The sequence below is a fragment of the Telopea speciosissima genome, chromosome 1, assembly GCF_018873765.1.
Source record: "Telopea speciosissima isolate NSW1024214 ecotype Mountain lineage chromosome 1, Tspe_v1, whole genome shotgun sequence".
NCBI lineage: Eukaryota > Viridiplantae > Streptophyta > Magnoliopsida > Proteales > Proteaceae > Telopea > Telopea speciosissima.
The window spans coordinates 51698796-51720105 of record NC_057916.1 but is presented as its reverse complement, the minus strand read 5'-3'; the positions used below and the strand labels follow the sequence as shown (position 1 = coordinate 51720105).

Genomic DNA, 21310 nt, shown 5'->3' with positions numbered 1-21310 from the left:
ATAACACATAACTTCTCAGTCCCTAGAACACCACAATCAAATGGTGTGGTTGAAAGAAAGAATTGAACAATCCAAGAAATGGCTAGGACAATGCTCAATGAGTACTCCCTACCTAAATATTTTTGAGCTGAAGCTGTACACACGGCTTGCTATGTGTTAAATCGAGTTTTGATATGACCTATCTTGATAAAAACCCCCTATGAATTGTTTCATGACAAATTGCCTAAAGTAGACTATTTTAAAGTTTTTGGATGTGCTTGTTTTATCCTTAATACTAAAGATAATTTAGGAAAATTTGAAGAAAAAGCTGATAATGGCATCTTCCTAGGCTACTCCACAAATAGTAGAGCATATAGAGTGTTTAATAAGAGAATACTAGTTGTGGAAGAGTCTATGAATGTCAGATTTGATGAATCTATGGCAAAAGAAAGGTATAAAGACCTAGAAGATGATAATGAAGATGTGGTACTTGAGATTAGGAAGAGAGTTGAAAGCGTCATCTTAGATGAACCTAATAATCAAGTACATGAACTTCCTAAAGAAGTTAGAATGGTTAAAGATCATCCCCTTGACCTTGTCATTGGAAACCTAGATAAAGGTGTACAAACTAGAAGTAAAATCCAAAATGTTTGTTCAAATGTAGTCTTTATATCTAGCATCGAACCCAAGAACATTAAAGATGCTCTTTTGGATAGTGATTGGATAGTCACTATGCAAGAAGAATTGAATCAATTTGAAAGGAATCAAGTTTGGGACTTAGTGCCAAAACCCTCTAACACCAAGATTATTGGGACTCGGTGGGTATTCAGGAATAAGCTTGATGAAGATGGTAATATCACTAGAAACAAAGCTAGATTAGTTGCTCAAGGATATAACCAACAGGAAGGGATTGATTTCGATGAATCATATGCACCTGTAGCTAGACTTGAGTCAATTAGAATGTTGCTTGCTTTTGCATGTTATAAGAATTTCAGGTTGTACCAAATGGACGTCAAAAGCGCTTTCTTGAATGGTTACATCAATGAAGAAGTCTATGTATCTCAACCGCCTGGCTTTGAAGATTCAAAACTTTCGGACCATGTATCCAAGCTGAAAAAGGCCCTGTATGGTTTAAAATAGGCCCCAAGAGCATGATACGACAGATTGAGTAAATTTCTAGTTAATACTGGTTTTTCAATGGGTAAAATAGATACCACTTTATTTGTTAAGCATGATAAAAATGATGTGATTATAGTCCAGATTTATGTAGATGACATAATCTTTGGATCTACAAATGAATCTTTTTGTCATGACTTTGGTAAATACATGAGTATTGAATTTGAGATGAGTCTCATGGGTGAACTAAATTTCTTTTTGGGACTTCAAATTAAACAAACCCCTAATGGGATCTTCATCAGTCAAACAAAGTACATTAAAGAATTATTGAAAAGTTTGACATCAATGGACAAAAGTCATCTAGTACTCCAATGAGTACATCTGTAACTTGGTCCAAAGATGAAGATGGAATCCCTGTTGACCCAACTAAGTATAGAGGCATGATAGGTAGCTTACTTTACCTAATGGCTAGTAGACCAAACATTATGTTTAGTGTCTGTGCTTGTGCTAGGTTCCAAGCCAAACCTATGCAATCCCATTTGAGTACTATGAAGAGAATCTTTAAGTACTTAAAGGGAACCCCAAGCATTGGACTATGGTACCCTATGGACAATGACTTTGACCTTGTTAGCTTCTTCGATGCCGATTTTATCGGATGTCATGTTGATCGCAAGAGTACAAGTGGAACCTGTCACTTCTTGGGATCGTGTTTAGTGTCGTGATTTTGTAAGAAGTAAAATTCAGTTACTCTTTCTACCACTGAAGCTGAATACATTACAGCCGGACGGTGTTGTGCACAAGTACTTTGGATGAGGGAAACTCTCCAAGACTACAGAGTAAAGTTTGACATCTCCTCAATCCAATATGATAATACAAGTGCCATTAATCTTAATAAGAATCCGATTTTACATTCTCGAGCTAAACATATCAATATTCGTCATCACTTTCTACGTGATACAGCTCAAAGAGGTGAAATCCGACTCGACTATATTGAGACCGAGAAGCAACTTGTAGACATCTTCACAAAACCCTTGAGTGAAGATAGATTCTGCTCTCTTAGAAGAGATCTTGGCTTGTGTGACCCATTTGAATAAAATAGAAAATTTTTAAAAAAATAGTACTCTATTTTTTTTCTTTCCTTTTCTTTTATTTCTTCTTACTGTTTCTGCTTGAAACGGTATACCAGATCCTTAAACGGTATATCGGATCAGCTGTTTATGGCAGTTTCTAGCCGTTACTACTTGAAACGGTATACCGGATATGGAAATTGTATACCGGATGTTTGAATTTCTGCCCATTTTATAGCTATTGCAGCACTCTAAATGCCTATATAAATCCCTATTTTTTGTCTCTTTCTCACTCACTGTTCATCCTACTTTCTCCATACTCTCTCTCAGTCTTTCAAATCTCTTACAAATCTCTATAAACTCCCTTGAAGATGAGTAGAAAAAGCAAGAATGTTATGCCCGAAGGCCAACAACCCTCCAAAAGAGGACATTCAACCGGAGGCTCTTCAAGACTACCTTATGCTCAAGGAGAAGATCGACTTTTTTGCTCTCCTGAAGTTCGTGCCAATTGGCCTCTATATCTTGCCCGAAAGATTGAAGAAGGACGAGAAGTTGAATTTTTTCTTTCAATAGCCTCCAACTAGAGAGAATGTTCAAATACATTGGTTGGGAAGCACTTCTCAACATGGATGATTTTTTCTACCCCCAACTTGTGAGATACTTCTACGCAAACCTCTATTTCAGCGGGGCGAACGATTCATTGAAACTTCATTCTTATGTGAAGGGTGTTCGCATAGAGCTCTCCATTGCTGAGCTCGGTAGTATGCTCGGAATCTAGTGCGATGGACCTTACATCTTTTGGACACCAAAGAGTACAATTTTTAGAGATTTCTTTGATCACCAAGAAGTCTATTCAGCCATCTTGAAGCAATATGACCCTCAAGCTGCCACCATCATAACCGGTAGACTTCGGCTCATTCCCCATGTGATCTCCTACATAATTCAGCATAATTATATTCCTAGAGGTGGTGATCGAAGCAAGTGTCTCACTCCTCAAGCCTATCTCACTTAATGTGTGTACTCTTCTACCCCTCTTTATCTTTCTTTCTTCATTATGCGCTATATGGAATCTTGTGCTCATCCCCAAAAGAACAAAAATCTCCCATATGGACGCCTTCTTACCCGGCTTTTCAAAGCCTATGACATTGACCTCTCTCGTGAGGAAGAGTCAAAGGTAACTTTTCAACACATCACCCGGAATAGCTTCCATACTATAGCCATTCCTCCTCCTACCGATGTATTCATTGAAGAAGAAGAAGATCTAGATGGAAATGCCCCTCCTCCTCCAGCTCAAGAAGGACTTCTAGCCTCGCTACAAGATTGGGTATCCTCTATGGATGACTACATGGAAGACACTAACACCCACCTTGTAGCACTTGAAATTGGTCAAGAAAAGATTGACGTAGATTTGGCTTCTCTACGCCATGACTTGAAGATCGGCTTTGATTCCCTAAATGTGCGCCAAGATAAAATCCTCAATGCAGTTCAAACTCTTACCTTAAATCTTGGCCATCTCACTTTTGATACACCGGGAGCAACTCCACAAGGACCTCCTCCACCTTTTCCCGGTGCCTCTACTTCCATTTCCCCTCTTCCACCTTTTGACCCTTAAGGGTATTTTTTTTTCTTTTTGATAATGCTAAAGGGGGAGAAGAAGTTGGAATAAGAAGTTGTTTGATTTTTAAATTTTAAATTTTTGGCTAAGTTGCAATGCAAGGCTTGTTTATGCTTGTTTATGCTTATATATTGTAATTGCTTTGTAATTGCTTGGTTTAAGTAAAATAAATTGACTTTTTAAATTGAATTGCTTATTGCTCCTTACTCTCCTTTATTTATTTTTTTTGTGTTATTTGTCATCATCAAAAAGGGGGAGATTGTTAGGGAAATGATCCTACATTCCACACCCTCCAAGTCATCCCCATGATGATGTTTTGATGATAACAAATAAGTCTTGGACTAATGCTTTTGTTCTAAGTGTGTTAGAGTCAAAGCATAGCACCAAGTGAGGGGGAGCATATACAAGTGTTCAAAGATCCATAAGAAGATTGAAGCTTGGAAGTCAAAGTCAAATATATGTTGGAGAAAGTCAAAAGAAGACCTCTTTTGAAGACTTTGTATAAATTTAGATATTTGTGTAAATTTTTCATTTCTTGAGTCACACTTGATGTAATGCACACACACACGCATGCATGCATCTAGAATGACCTTAGGAGGCCATTTGACCCTCTAACTATGTGACCAAGTGGGTTTGAAATACCCAAATTAACCCCCAAGGAAATTAAGCTGAAATCACACTGTTGCCCAATTCGGTATACCGGTTCCCAATCCGGCATACCGGATCAGGGGTAAAATCTCAGGAACTACTCACAGTGTTTAACTTAAGCATGCTGGATGAGATCCAGCATACCGGATCCTTGAGGTACTGCAATGTACACTGATCCGGTATACCGAATCCCCATCCAGCATACCGGATCACCTATAACCGCTTAAATTATATCCGTTACTCTTATTTTTAAAAGGGAGTTAGGTAATCCGGCATACCGGATTCCCATCCAGCATATCGGATTACTTATAGAATGTGGAATTCTTTTTTTATTTGGATTCCTGAATTGGTTCTTAGCCTCTAGCCTATAAATACCCCTCTTGATTAGTGTTCTAAATACCACAACAATCACCAATCAAGAGCTCTAAACAATCAAGCACTCCCTAGTGAGATTATTCTTTTAAGATCAAGAAGATCAAAGAAAATTCAATCTCATCCTTGGTCCCTCATTGCATACTTGCATCCAAGCTGCATTGATTAAGAGGTAGCACTCATTCTACTAAGTTTTTAAAGTAATCCTAAACTACTTAGTACTTTACTTAAAGTTGTTGTTGAGTCCTCTTGCTCCAAATCAAGAGAAGGAGTCCTCTTGCTCACAAGTCAAGAGTAGTTGTGTTTGAGTCCTCTTGCTCAATTTTTCAAGAGTAGTTGTTGTAAGAGTCCTCTTGCCCACTCAAGATTCTATATAGTGAATTCTCTCTAAGGTGAGAGAAGTGGACGTAGGCACATATTGGCCGAACCACTATAAATTGTTTGTGTCTTTTCTTATTGCTTGTCTCTACTCTTCTCTATTTCTTGTATTAAGATTTTATTTCTGCATTGTTGTTTTAATTTTTGAACCTACACCTATTCACCCTCCCTCTTGGTGAATTTACACGAACATCGATCGAATGTCAGTTCTACCCTCCAACGACTAGTTTCCCCAATGGCTATGATCCGATCAACTGGATCAATGTTCGGATCAACCGGATGGGAAAAAAATAGATCCATTAGAGCACATTTTACACATGTTCTAAAGGCTATTAATGAGCTTATAAATAGATAACATATTAGACCTTTTTACCTATCCACTACAGTCCAAAATATAACTTTTGTGAAATGTGAAAAGTCAATTGTTGCTCTAATCATTAAAGTCTTCTTGTCCACATCTACATCATTCAAAGATTGACTTCAAAGCTCAAAAGACCTTCACATGCTTGCAATCTAAAGAAAAGTCTTAAAAAAGGTCATCATTATAAGCATTCATTTTGCATCATTTGACACTTGCAATGAGTACACATCACACTCCTTGCCTAGGTAATCCTTATGTTATTCTTTTGTATTTGTTTATACTTTTGAGTTTACAAAGCATTATTGCATTAGCCTAGACTGTACTTAGGCATTACAAGGATCCTCTTATCCTTAAAAGATTCAGATTCTCTTATCCTTAAAAGATTAGGATCCTCTAATCCCGTGAAAAAAGATTGTAAAGATGTTCTTCCCACCTACTGTACTGAAAAGAAGAAACTAGTGAAATTCTCTCAAGATTGAGAGGAGTAGACGTAGGCTGGTTTAGTCGAACCACTATAAATCTTATGTGTCCTCTATTTGCGCAATTTATCTTTCTCTATGTTATCTTAATTTAAGAAAATTTTAAGAAGGACATTATTTCACTAGTGATAACCTATTCACCCCCCTCTAAGTTATCCTACATTTGGTGTCAAAGCCAGAGCTCAATTTATTTGAGACTTAATGATCTATGAGTTCTCATTACACCAATCCTCTTGAGGGACTAAATGTCTCTAGACCTCCTCTGTTCAATGGAGATAATTTTTTATATTAGAATATTAAATTCAAGAACTTTACATCTGCTCATAATCTTGAGGTATAAAATATAATTGAACATGGATCATACTCCTTCACTAAAGTTATAGAAGGTGAAAGTATTCCTAAAGAAACCTCTGATTTAACTCCTGCTGAAAAGAAAAAAATTCAATACAATTTTAAGGCTATCACCTTCTTACAATATGTCTTATGTGATTCTGAATTTAACAAAATAGCCATGTGTGAAATGATAAAAGAAATTTGGGATACACTTGTGGTTTCATATGGAGGAACCTCACAAGTGAAGGAATCTAAAATTGGTAAACTTGTGTATGAGTATGAATTGTTTAAGATGTTAGAAAATGAAAATATTTTCAATATATTTTTGCGATTTACTAACACCACAAACAAGTTAAAGGGCTTAGGTAAAACATATACCAAGTTCAAAAATATAAGAAAAATTCTCAGGTCACTTCCTCCCAAATGGAGACCGAAAGTAACGGCTATAAAGGAAGCAAAGGATCTTGACAAGTGAGTCTGGACAAACTGCTTGGATCTCTCTTCTTACTCACGAAGTCGAATTAAATGAAGATGAAAGATGGTCAGAAACAAAAGAACCGAAGAAGAAGACCATAGCTCTCAAGACTACTAGTCCATCTGATGAAGAGAAAAATGAAGAAGAGGACATCACCTTCTCAGAAAAAGAAATGTCTCTTATTACCAAGAAATTTCAAAAATTCCTCAAAAAGAAGGGAGGAAAATATTTTAATAAGCGACAAATAAGCAAAGGTAAGAATCTATCCAAAGACAAAACTGTTCCTTCTAAGAAAGATATTGTTTGTTATGAGTGCAGAAAGCCTGACCACTTCAGAACTGAGTGCCCAAAAGGACAAGACAAAAAGAAAACGTATGCCGCTGAAATTTCATGGGACTCAAGTAAAGAAGAAGTAGGAGAATCTAATGAAGAAGTCACAAATCTCGCTCTTATGACAACAGAAGATGGCATAGAGGTAAGTTCATCCTATCTCACTTCTAACTCTAAATATAGTGACTCAATTGAAGATATAGATACGGATGACACAGACGAAAATGATATTGAAAAGAGATTTGAAGCTCTCTATGAGGCAAACCGCAAACTTGAAGTTTCAAACTCCTTTTTAGAAAAGGAAGTAATAGAATTGGCTAATAAATTAGATGAGCTACATGCCTACATTGCCCAACTTGAAGGAGAAAAGGAGAAATTGACGTCGGCCTTGCTTACCTTCCCCAAGGGACAAAAATCACTAGACACTCTTCTTGGTACACCTCAAAAACCATCCCAAGACAAGGAAGGACTAGGCTATAATTGGAGCCATATCATGCCAAAGGTAAAGAGAAAATGGTGTACATAGAAGAGGGAAGAACATATCAAGGTCAAGCATCAATCTCTCATGCACCCTCTTCAAGAAATCAAGGGTACAAAAATCAAAGATATAGAAATCAACGTTATTATGCATTTTATTATACCTCTCAAAGAAGGAATAGACCTCAAAGGGAATATATACCTCAAAGACCTTAAAGACCCCAAAGATAATTTCATAGACCATAAGTTTCATACACAATGGAAAGAAGCTATAGACCTCAACCAAACCATAGGCTATATATGAAGCATAATTCATATAGACCTTATGACCATAAAAAATTCCAAAGAGATAGAAGGACTCAAAATTCCTTTGATTAGCAAAGATCACAAAGACAGAAAAGGGCACCATCTCCATTTGATATTTGTGATCCTAGGTACCAACGACCCAAGAGCAATATTTCGGACACAATCTACGGTCCAAACAAAAATCATAAATATAAGAAAATTTAGGTACCTAAGAAATCTCTCAATTCTAACAACGATGGACCCATGAGATTATGGGGACCAATGCATGTGTAAACTTTGTTTTGTAGGTATGCTTGAAGAGTAAAGGCCAAATAGAGTGGTATATCGATAGTGGATGCTCCAAGCATATGACGACAAATACAAAGCTATTTATAAAGTTGAGAAAGTATGACGGAGGATGGGTGACCTTTGGAGATAATGGCAAAGGAAAGATAATCGACATTGGAAACATCAACATAGGAGGTACTACCATCTCAAATGTCTATTTGGCAAACAAACTTACCTACAACCTACTTAGTGTAAGTCAACTATGTAGTGTTGGATATAAAACAAGCTTTGATGTTTCACATTGCTTGGTTATAGATGCTAATAACAAAGTGGTATTGAAAGGGACTGGAAATAACAATATTATTGATGGAGCATGTTCTAGTAATACTTGCCTAGTTTCCTATGAAGATTCAAATGTTTGGCATCAAAAACTTGGACATATAAATATAAAATTGATTCAATTAATAGCCTCCAAAGAACTTGTCCGAAACTTACCCAAACTAAAATTTGACAAGAATCATTTTTGTGATGCATGCCAAAAAGATAAACAAGTTAAAGTTTCTCACAAATCAAAGAATATAGTTTCAACTACTAGACCACTTGAACTTCTCCATTTGGATCTTTTTGGCCCTATCCCTACTCTAAGCTTGAGTGAAAAAGTATACACTTTTGTCATTGTTGATGATTACTCTAGATACCCTTGTACCTCTTTTCTTAGTTATAAAAATGAAACCTTTAATGAATTTTCAAAACTTTGTAAGAAAATCCAAAACCAAAAGGGCTATTTGGTCACTACAATAAGAAATGATTATCGTGGTGAGTTTGATAACTCAAACCAATTTGAGAAATATTATGATAATGAAGGCATCACTCACAATTTCTCTGCTCCTAGAGCCCCTCAATCTAATGGGGTTATTGAAAGGAAAAATAGATCTCTTCAAGAGACTGTCTGGACTATGCTTAATGAATATTCTCTACCTAAATACTTTTGGGCTGAAGCTGTAAATACTGCATGCTATGTGTTAAATCGTGTTTTAATTTAAAAAATCTTATCTAAAACACCTTATGAGTTATATTTTGAAAAGAAACCTAAAGTTGATTATTTTCAAATTTTTGGATGTAACTGCTTCATTTTGAATACTAAAGTCTCCAAAGGAAAATTTAATGAAAAATTAGATGAAGGTATTTTTCTTGGGTACTCTAGCAATAGCCATGCTTATAGAGTAGTCAACAAAAACACTATAGTAGTAGAGGAATCTATGAACATTAGATTTGATATTTCTCCTCCAAAAGAAAAGTACAAACCTCTAGTTGATGATGATGATTGTTAGAAAAGGAAAGCCAATAGGGGAATATTGGATATTCCACCCAATATTGGATTCCTCTAGCAATGCAGATCTTTCCTCATTGAGAAAGATTGGATGGGTAGATAATTGAGTCATATTTGGAAACTCAATTTATCACACCCATGTGAGATAGCCTTTTGGGATTGTGTGGGACACAAATGTATATTTTTATGGATGGCAAAATCACATAGAATATACACAAGAACCCAAAAACGTTGAGCTCTCTCTCCCTCTCCAAAATCTGTTTTCTCCCTTCTCTCTTCTTTGGTGTTTGATCCTAGAAGAAATCAAGGTGGCGTGTTCCTTGGTGTGTGGAGGAGATATACAGTTTGACCGTGTGGGGAACGCAAAGCTTGAGTGGTGCGTGGAACGATCGAGAAAGGGCTATCATCGATTAGAAGTCTTGCATCTGTGAGGCTTAGGTAATACTCGATCACTGCTTCGTTCAGTTATTTGAATGACTTCACCATCGATATTGTGATCTTGTTTACGCTTCTGCATTGGTCGCACATGCGATGCTAACAGTGGCATCAAAGCCTCTTTATCGATGGGGTTGTTTTCAAATTTTTTTCCATTATTTATGTCATGCTCTCAAAAATTGTATTCAATTTTTATTTAAAAAAAAAATAAAATTCAGGATGAGATGCATGCAACCAAGGGGCCATAGGTTGGCTGCCTGTGCGCGCCCACCTGCCGCATGCACCCCAGCCCCATGCCGCACCATACCCTCCCTCTCTTTGTGCGCACCTGGCTGCCTGCCACGTGCGCGAGTGGCTAACTACCGTGTACGTGCCTGGGCAGCCTTGCTACATGCGATGCTGCCTTGTGCCTTTGTGCACCTTGTTTAATGATTTTCCCTTTTGTTTTTTTTTTTTGTGTAGCAGTTTTTTCTAGAAAAAAAAAAATTTTCTAGTTTACTTGTTGAAGGGAATTTTATTGGAGAAGATGGGTGGAGAAATTCCTCCCTTCACCCACCTTCCCCAATAGGCATAATGGCTTATTATAATTTATAGTTATTAATTTTATTTTAAGCATGTATGTGATTGCTTTGTGGGGGTATGTGTCATGACCATTATGGCATAAGTTGTCATCGCAATGGCTATGTGATGCATATGGTCATAGTGACATTGGATTGTCATGCTAATGGTCATGTAATGCACATAACCATTGTGACATAAGTTGTCATGGTAATGGTTGTATGATGGATGCATTGGATGCATATGATCATAATGACTTGGATTGTCATGGAATGATGTTTTTATGTGTTTTTAGGTAATTTTCACATAAAATATTGGAATATTATTTTGAGCATCATATATGTAATGAGGACCATGGTTATGGGATTTAAAAAATTATATGTATTAGATGTATGTGTGTGCTAGGCATGGCATGGTTGTGATTTTATATGTAATTTCCTTTTTATCTTCCAGGTAGTCCAATTTTGGTGGACTAGTTTTCTGTTACGTAATTTTATTTATTTGGAAAGAGTTGTAATAATTTTTGAATTAGTTTAAAATTATTCATTGTAACCGTTTGGAGATCGTGTTGAGATCGAGATCGTTTTAGATCGTGGATCAAGGATCTTGCCGGTTCGTTGGAGAGAAGATTCAAAGAAGGACTTGCTCACTTGAAGTGTCTAAGTTTATTACAGTTTTAGAATTTTCCTATAATAGTTAGTTGCATATGCATTATCACACTATTATTGTCATGTGTGGGAGTAGCATATGAGGCTATGATTGCTCCCATCCATCTTTTAAGCAAAGTGAGTTTATCTTGGATATGAACTCATGTTGATTAAGGATGCTATCCCATAACCATTGGTGTTTGTGTGTTTATATTTTTCCTTGGATGGATGTGTTATTATTATGTTTATACATTGACTGTATGTTTGTGGTTTATATGCGTTTCCACTTTCCCTCATTTTCAATACAAGTGTGATATGGAAAACCCTGATTGGTGGGATTCTTATGGCCTCCCTTAGTTGGTGAGTGCAGAATTTTCATTGATCTACCCTTGTAGATGTCGATAGGATAATATTTGGGTGAATTGGTGAAATTGTCTGCACTCAACTCACATGCGATAGGTAGAGAATGTGATCAGCGGTATATGTACTATGATAATAGGCATTAATCCACAAACACCATAGTTCCCTCCGAAATTAAGGATAAACACTTGACTTGAGTGTGTGTCAGCCGATAGGAATGGGCATGACACTAAGGTGGCCAAATTACATTGGAAGTCTAAGTGATAGACAGAATAGTCCACCCAACCAAATGCGAATGATGAACTCTGATAGGCTAAGTCAGGAGTATGAGGGTTGATGGTTTCCAATTCATGCCCTATAAGCTAGAGGGAAGCTTAGGCTATGATTGATCATTGATTATTCTTACCCATGTTATTTCAATGGTTCTAGATCATGCTAATTATTATTTTTGTACATCATGTAGACTTTAAAATGTCAACCCAAATTAACTATGCCGCCCTTATTAAAGACCATATTTTGACCGGCCCAAACTATGTTGACTGGAGGAGGAACATCAAGTTACTCCTGTTTACAGAAGGTCTAATGTCTGTCCTGGATGAAGAAGAGCCTGAATTCCCTATTGAGGAGAACCCTGATTCTAAGCTGGCCTATGAGTTATTTCGACAAAAAAACTCTAAGGTAAAACTCCTCGTGTTGAATTCTCTGGAAAAGACCATCGCTGATTCGGTCAAAGATCTGTACTTGACCAAGGACATGATGGAGGAGTTGAAAGAGATGTATGGGAGAGAAGAAAGGCATGCCCATCATCAACTGGTGACACTCCTCCATAGCACGAAGATGGCTCAAGGTACTCCAATTATTGACCATGTCATGAAAATGCGAAACTTATTCCAAGAACTGGAGAACCTTGGGACATCCTTCAAGTTGAATTATAAGACAGATGTCATCTTCTACTCTTTGCCTCAGGATATCTACGGATCATTTATTGTTCAATATAACATGAATAAACTCTTTGTGGAACTCCCTGAGCTGGGCAACATGTTGCAAGAAGTGGAAGCTACATCCAAGAAGCAGAAAGTGGGGCTCTTGACTACAGAGGACAAGTTTTCTTCCTCCAAGCCCAAGGGCAAGAAGAAGAAGAAGAAGGCTGACAAGGGCAAAAATCCTAAGGTTGGCAACAAGGGAATTCAGAAGAACAAGGGCAAGGGGACTTGTTTCTATTGTAAGAAGGATGGACATTGGAAGAAGGAATGTCGTGCTTTCCTGGCTGCTCAGAAAAAGAAGCAGGAGAAACAGGAAGAAGGTATTTCTGAAACCTTGGTCCTTTATGAGTCTAATTTATTAGAGGAACCTACTAACACATGGTTGGCGGACTCGGGGGTCTACTGCCTATATTTACAACTTGTTGCAAGGGTTCAAGCTGACAAGAAGACTGAGTAAGGATGAAGTTCGTTTGAGAATGGGTACGGGTGTTGAGGCCGTTGCTGAGGCCGTTGGAGATTTAACTTTAGTTTTTGATAATAATACTTTAATTTTAAGAGATTGTTTTTATGTTCCTCATTTTAGGAGGAATATTGTTTCTGTTAGTGGGCTTGTTAAGGATGGTTACACTTTCCTCTTTGGTAATAAGTTAACTATTTGGTTTAATAATTCTTTTATTACTTCTGGCCTACTAGATAACGGATTATATCTCTTAAAACCGGTACTAGAGGTAAATGAGATCTCCAATAATTCTTTAAAAAAAAAATCAGCCCAAGATAATTCAACATATCTTTGGCACTTAAGGTTAGGTCATATTGGAGTAGAAAGGATAAACAGGTTGGTGAAGGATGGGTCTTTGGAATCATCGAAGGTAGAACCTTATCCAACCTGTGAGTCATGTCTATCAGTTGACTGCCCCAGGAACACCTCAACAGAACGGAGTTTCAGAAAGGAGGAACCGAACCTTGTTGGACATGGTTCGGTCCATGTTGAGTTATTCAGAACTGCCATTGAGTTTTTGGGATTTCGCACTGGAAACTGCCCTCTATATACTGAACAGGGTACCAACAAAGTCTGTGACCAAAACACCTTTTGAGTTGTGGTATCGGCGTAAGCCTAGTTTTCAACATCTTAAGGTGTGGGGTTGCATAGCACATGTAAGGAAACAACAGACAGATAAGTTGGAATCCCGAACAGATAGATGTTATTTCTTGGGATACCCTAAGACTACAATAGGGTACTACTTCTATGACCCTGTTAATCAGTAAGTCATAGTTAGTAAGCATGCGACTTTTCTTAAGGATGACATGATCTCACCTAGATCAGATATGGTGGTCATTAAAGAAATAACTGATGACCAAGTACCCTCTGCGCCGACAGAAATTTTAGTTGACGTACCCACAGTTGAGCAACAGCCTCAAGAGCCTAGGAGGAGTGGGAGGTCTATCATACCACCAACTCGTTCAAACCTTCTCATTGAGGAGGATCAAAATGTGAAAGAATTCCACATGGTATCTGATTGTTCAGACACAGATCCTTATACTTACGCTGAGGCTCTTAAGGATGTTGACTTAGTGAAATGGCAGGAAGCTATGCGTAGTGAAATAGATTCCATCACTACAACAAAAAAGGGTATTAGCGACGCTTTTTAGAGACGAAAAAATATTTTTGTCCCTAATAAAAATTAATAGCGACGGTAATGTAATTTTCGTCCCAAATAATAGAAAAGATTAGTTATCTTGGGACGGACAAGATATCCGTCCCATAAAATGCGTAATAGGGACAGATTTTATTATTCGTCTCGAATAAAACATATATTTTCGTTGGAAAACCATCTCCGTCCCTATAAACCAAGTACATAATTGGGACAGATAACTTCTCCGTCCCAAAAAAATTTAATAGAAACGGATATCTAGTCTGTGCCATGTATAGGTTAGCTTGGGTAAGTTAGAGACGAAACGTTCCGTCCCTACTATTCCAGTTTTATTTCAGACGAAAACTTTCTGTCTCCACAACAAGAAATTTATTTGAGATGGAGCTAATTTTGACCCTGTAATAATAATTTTATTTGCGACGGCTATTATTCCGTCTCTATTATAAACATATTGTTGGGATGGTGAAATTTCCGTCCCTATTATAAACATTTCGTTAGGACGGTCCAAATTTTCGTCCTTGTTATAAACCTTCTCTTTGGGACGAAAAATATTCTATCTCTATTATAAAATTCTGTCCCTAAAAAAAGATTTTGCTTCCCAATACCCACACCAACCTTTTCCCCACTTTTGATAGCATATGCGCGAATAGGGTTGCCAATGGTTGATTCGGTCTGGTTTCGATCGGGCTGGATGACTTTCGGTGTTGGAATGAGTGAGACCAAAACCAAACCATTAAGAGACATAAGTTTTCGGTCCGGATACAACTTCTGTTATTTGGTTAATATATTTTCGGGTTTGAACCATAATGATATCTTACATTCATAACTTGCATATAGTGAGAAAGTATTTGATAAATACATTTTAATTCACTTGAATAGGAAAATTGATTTGATGTTCATATTATACAAATCAATTTTCCTATTCATAACCTTATTGATTTGTAACACTTTTCCTTACAATAAAAAATGTACTCACATGTCAGCATTTAAGGGTGTCAAAACCAAACCGAACCCGAAAGCGAGCCAAACCAAATTAATTCGATTTGGTTCGGTTCAGATGTATGATAATTTAATTCGATTTTGGTTTCATGTCCAAACTCGTCGGTTTGAACCAAAATCGAACTGAATACCCATTTATTCCCAATTAAATCCTATATCTTTCAATATCTTTCGGGTAAATGATTATTAATAAAGTAAGTAAAGTAATCAAAACGGTATGCACCAAAATCAAAATGATAATATCTTTTGGAACAGCTAATTTTGATGTGATTCTCTATGATTTTATTTATGTTTTTTCTTTTGGAATTATAATTTTGATGTGTTCCTTTAAGGTTTTGTGAGTATTTATTTATACAAATAGAGTTCCTTGAAAACATAGCAAAGTAGCAACAATGGATGAACTAACAGCCTATAAAAAATGGAACCGTATTATAAAAACCGAATTAGACCCGAATTAGAACCAAGACCGAACAGAATCGAGGTGTTTCGTATTTGGTTGTTAGTCCCAGAACCGACTCGATTTTGGTTCACACCCACAAGGCATCGAACTGAACCGAATACCCGAAACCGTACTGGTTGACACCCTTACCAGCACTCCCATGTGTCTATCTCTCTCCTCCTCAAAACAAGGGGGTAGAGGTGTCTTTTCACTTGGGGAGTAGAGAAATAGACTCATGTCAGAAAATCAAACCGAAACTATTTTTCGAAACCGAATTGACCCGTTTTAAATAAAAATCATGAAATAGTTTAATAAATGGTTTCAAAATTAAGGCCATTTAACTAAATGGTTTAAACCAAATCAGACAGTTTAACTTTAACACCCTTAAATGTACATAAATTAATGTGCCAAAATCAAATAGATACCATTTACTGAAACCAAACCAAACCATTTAAAACCGGAACCTTAAAACCATTTAATAAATGGTTTGCTTGTGGTTACAAAATTGAGACCGTTTAATTAAATGATTTAAACTGATTTGGACCCTTTTAATTGAATCCAGACCGTTTAACATCCTTAAACTCATGGGAGTGTTGGCATAGGCCACACTTCCTGACAGAGTTCTTCCCCCCCCCTCCCCAAATACTTATTGGGCAATAGATCTCTACTTGGTTGCATGGTCTCTAAAGCGGTTGGGCCAATGGGGGAGCACGTCTGGGTATCATCAAGGGGGCAAAGGTGTCATTTCACGGTTTCCTATGAGAGGGCGTAGGAAACACCCCCAAGTGGAGATCTTTTTTCCCATAGTTATATTAGGGAAAAAGATCCTTACTTGGTGCGCCCGTACACCCTCTCATAGGGCACCGTGAAAATGACGCTCTTACCTTTTTTGGTAGATACCCATGCATACTCTACCATTGGCCCAGATGCTGGTATAGGGACCATGCAACCAAGTAGCAATCTCCTGCCCTTTATATTATTTTATTTTTTTTGGATTATTTGGTAATTGGTGTTATGCGCGGGAATGGTTTTTATTTTTCATTCCCGCTATTCCGTGAAAATCCCTTCCTCTTCCACTTCTACACTTCTGCGTGAGAAGTGTAGAACCCTAACGCATGAAACACCCCCTGTCTCCTATCGCTCTCCCTCACTCTCTCTTTCAAAATCCCTACCTCTCTCTAATGATTCTCGCTCTCTGTACTCAACACAGAAATCTCTAGCTCTTTCTCGTTTCACTCTCCCTCTTGAAAGCCCCTATCTCTCTCTAATCACTCTCCCTTTCAACCTCTCTCTCTCTCTCATGAACGTTAACAATGTGGTCTTCTTCTAACATCTGATTTGCATCATTATCCTTGGAAGCAAGCATAGATAAGAAGACAAACAGAGCTGCGATATCATCATCTGGGTTCTAAACACAGATCCAATCCCTTATCTCTGTTGCTGGTGAGTTTCTCTCTCTCTCTCTCTCTGGTTTGATGCTTTAATGTTGGAGAATAACTTGATAAACTTTTTTGTGTTAGTGAAGAGTGTAGAACGGTCTTGCTTGTGCATAAGCAATTTAAAGTGAAATAAATTACCTTTGATTCGTTATCCAATCTCAACTTCTTAACCAAATATTTCATTAGCAATTGAACTGTCATTATGCCATCCCTATTGGATTCCCAAAAACAAAAAAAATAATAGAACATCCCAATTAATATTCCCAAGAAAATAGACCACTACAATGATATAACCTTCCTTGGTCATGGAACATCTGCCAGCCATGAAAAAAGAGTCTCTTTGCCGCCATCTGTTTGAGGGGAGCAATGGTGAAGCAGATTTCCAGTGATATAAATAAGAGAAAGATGGCATGCGGTTTTGATCCAAACCTGACCCATGGTTCAAGTTCTGGATCAATCAAACTTCTCCAAATCATGGACTAGCTTTTAGCAGTTTATTTCCTTTATTTTGTTACTGTTTAAGTTGTTTGGACAGACTAGAATACCACTTATAAATTCCAGATCTGTTTTAAGTCTATGTCAGTATTTATTCAGTTTAGCATTCTGCCCTTTTAAGTCCATGATAGGAAGAAATTCCTTTTTTTAGTTGGGTTTTTATTTCTTTTATTATTACATTATTTGGTCAGTTAGGGACTCTCCTCTTAGCCTGTGCAAGGGAAGCAGTTACCTAATCAAGTTAGGGTTGTTATAAGGTAATTGAGCCAAGTTAGAAAATTTTCCAAAGATTGTTGGTTAATGGAGGACTTTTAGTGTGTCTGAACTGTCTTTTTAAGTTTTAAAGAAATATTTTAAGGCTTAACAGCTCCCAATGATTTGACTAATGGAATTTTGACTTCAGCGTACCAATTCTGTGGTGATTCAGAATATTTCTGTTGTGGCGATTCCAGGGAGGCCTTGGTGGTGATTCTAATGTAGTGTTTCAGGTGGGATGCCTGAACACTTATCCTCTTCTTCTCTTAATTATGTTTTCTTTATTTAGTTACAAAAAATTCCCGATTAAGATATTACGTCATTTCCCTTTGATTCCAAGGTTGCAAAGGTTATACATGTCATCCAAAATCGCATCTAATATGCGATGGCATCAAGAACAATGTACAGATGATAAGAGGTTACGACACCCATCTAATTTTCAGTGATCTATGCAGGAGTTTGAGGAAGTCTCTTTAGGCAATAGCTGAATTGGTTGGAAAGCAAGAGTCAAACTTGAGCATCTCATTCCCGACCTTCATTGAAGACTGCTTTTTGGAAATTGCTAAAGGAGTAAGTGCTATGCATAATCACTGCATGATGTTTTTTTTGTGGGTACTCCTAATTTTTCTCTCTGGGGTTTTTGTTGTGCCAAATAATCTATTTTTGAGTTGACATCTTCTAGATTGGTGATGCTCGACCACTGTTTGATTTGATGGCAATGACACTGGAGAAGCTTCCATCCATGGGTTCTGTTGCGAAGGCAACTATTGGGTCATTGTTGATTCTGGCTCATGTAATTTCTTTGGCATCTTTGACCTTGCACTCACAGCAGGTATGAATTTGATCACCTTTTTTATTTTTATCTTAATTTGGTGTGCTTTATTTCTGCTGACTTAAAATGAATTTGTCTTTGATAACAATATCTTTTTAAACTGAACTAGGGGCTAGACCATTTTGTTCTGGTAGTTTGCAGTCCTAGTCAATTAAGAAGGGATAGAATTTTGCTACATACAAGAGTCGTTATGAATAATATTTTGTAAGCAAATTATCTCTTAGATCTTATTTTGGGGAACCAAGTTGGTTGAATCTTTTCAACCAATAAATTATTATATTCTATAACTCATCAAATTTTTGGGGATTTTCTTTTGAAATATATGCTATAAGAGAGAATTTCTAGGTGTGTTGGGGGGGGGGATGCTTGCATCATCCCTTATCCCTTTCTCGATTGTCTTGTATTGTTAAAAAGGCCATAGCAAGTATCTTTTTTAGTATGTTAATTTGGCATGCTTTTTGTTCATTGCATGGGCCTAATCTTCTTTTTCTTGAAGGAATTTATGGTATGAAGTATGTTGTAGCCATTACTTATAAAAAATACTCCATTATTGATTTTCTTTCCACCATGATTATTAGTTATAACATATAAGGAGGCCCTATAATGGAAGGTTCTATCAAAACTGCAGCAGCATTTGACATGGTAATTTTGATGCTGGCTTGCAAACTGTGTGGTTCTGTGTCAAGTTTTTTCCTTTAGCCACTATAATAAATATGTTAATGGGCATGATCATGAAAATAAAAGTCTCAACTATTTTTCAAGTATTGTTTCCCTTTTGAAAACAATGATGCATCCAGATGTTGAAGCTCGCATTGGAGCACACCAGATATTTGCTATGATCCGTGTTCCATCATCTAACAATCCCCGACATAACTTAGCATCTTCACGATCTGGGAGTCTATATGAACCAAGGAAGTTGAAGTCCAAAACTGCATCGGCGTTTGCCTCCACTGCTGCTCTATTTGAAAAGCTTCGCAGGGAGAAGGGCAATGCAATAGTAGAAAAGCATGGAAATAATACTGAAGATGATTTTAAGGATAGAGAATCTGATGCTGAGAAACATGGCTGGGCCTGCAAAAACTCGCCTAACTTTTAATAAATAAGTTGTTCTATAATTGACAGGACAACTGGACCAGCCTGCTTAGCAGAGGTAGTAAGTGGTGGAATTCTTGCATTTTCTAATTATATTTTCAAGGAGTGCATAGTGATAATTGGGATGTAGTGCACTTGTTTTCTTACATATCAAGCAATAACCATTTATCTCTTTCCACTTTTCCAATATGCAGGAGCCAAAAATTATTAAACTAAGAGAGGACCAAACATCCCAGTTGCTTTCTGCTTTATGGATACAAGCCAATATTCCTGATAACTAGCCTTCAAATTTTGAATTTATAGCCCATTCTTTCAGGTTAGCTCTTATTGCTTCACGCTTTAAGGTGAGAGCTCACTAGAATGTAGAGGTGTGACATGTGTGCTGAAATCTGGCTTGAAGTATTTAACAAGATTAATTCATTTTTTCAGTACTCATTACTGTAATGAAAACCATTTCATTGCATTCTAATGTTTTCTAAGTATCTACAACTAAGCACTTTCCTCTATACCAGGTTTTCTTCCTTAAACTTGTGATGTTGCAGACACCAATCAAAACATTGTCGGATTCTTTCAGCTTCCAATTTCTTTCAGAAATATATCTCTAGATCCTTTTAGTAGTATTGTAATTGCAAAATCCGTAAAACACAAAAGAATTACCTCTTGAACTTGAAAGAGTTGGATTTACATGTTCTTTGACGTCTTTCTGTGGTTTAATTGACAAGAATGTTGCTGCCTTCATGCAAGAGGCCACCTTTTGTGTTAGCAATGACAATATTGAAGTTTGCAGCAAAGATGTATTATGGTCCGGATCCTAATGATTTGCTTATGTCTGTGGTTTCTAATCATGTAAGTTTTCTTGTCCTGGTTGGCTTTACTATAAATATAACTTAACAAGGAGCATGATGTAACACATTCCTTATACAGCTAAAGTAAAATTTTCTCATTGGGAATAAAAGGATTTTATTAATAGATGGGATAATAGTAGAGATAACAAAATTACATATAATCAGTCAGTTTATGATGCTCTATTCGATGCCTGTCTTAAAACCTGTATGGCTGGAAACACATTTGCAGCCATTTGCTGTAAAAATTCTCTCATTGCTAGCTTAGATGGACTCCTCAAGGGTTAGTTGACTTGAATAAACCTAGGCTCCATCTAATGGTTCAACTGGAACTGTGTAAGGAGAGTTCCAATCTGCATCAAAGATTTCCTGAAGCTGTGAGACTATGGCAAGATTGTATGTCCCAAAGCTCACACCTACTGTCGTATAGAAGTAATCCCAAACAAGATTGCTAGTTCCAATGTGTATTAGGAATGTAAGTTAGTACAGCAAGTTAAGGGATACAATTGATAACAAATTTAAGATAAAAAGTAACATCCAAGTAGGACTATGTTGAGCTAGCTTATAGGCAAAAGACACACAGCAGCATAAAAAAGAGTTTCTAGCTCTGTCCATACATGAATTGTTTCTTAAATTAGTAGAATGGATTGTTTCTTGAATTAGTAGAATGGACCTCAAAATAAGCTTAAAAAAATGAATGAATGGAGCCTATTCCACATGTGCACTTGGGTCACAAGGCTATTGTAGGG

General features: G+C 37.0%; 1 long non-coding RNA gene across 1 annotated transcript; it reads right to left on the bottom strand.

Annotated features, from left to right (window-relative positions):
* Positions 1–495: 495 nt before the first annotated feature.
* On the bottom strand, positions 496–21008 carry LOC122645057. Its single transcript, XR_006330447.1, has 4 exons — positions 20855–21008; positions 15574–15576; positions 2456–2467; positions 496–511 (listed from the first exon to the last, which is right to left on the bottom strand). It is a non-coding gene; the product is annotated as an uncharacterized LOC122645057 (long non-coding RNA).
* Positions 21009–21310: the final 302 nt, after the last annotated feature.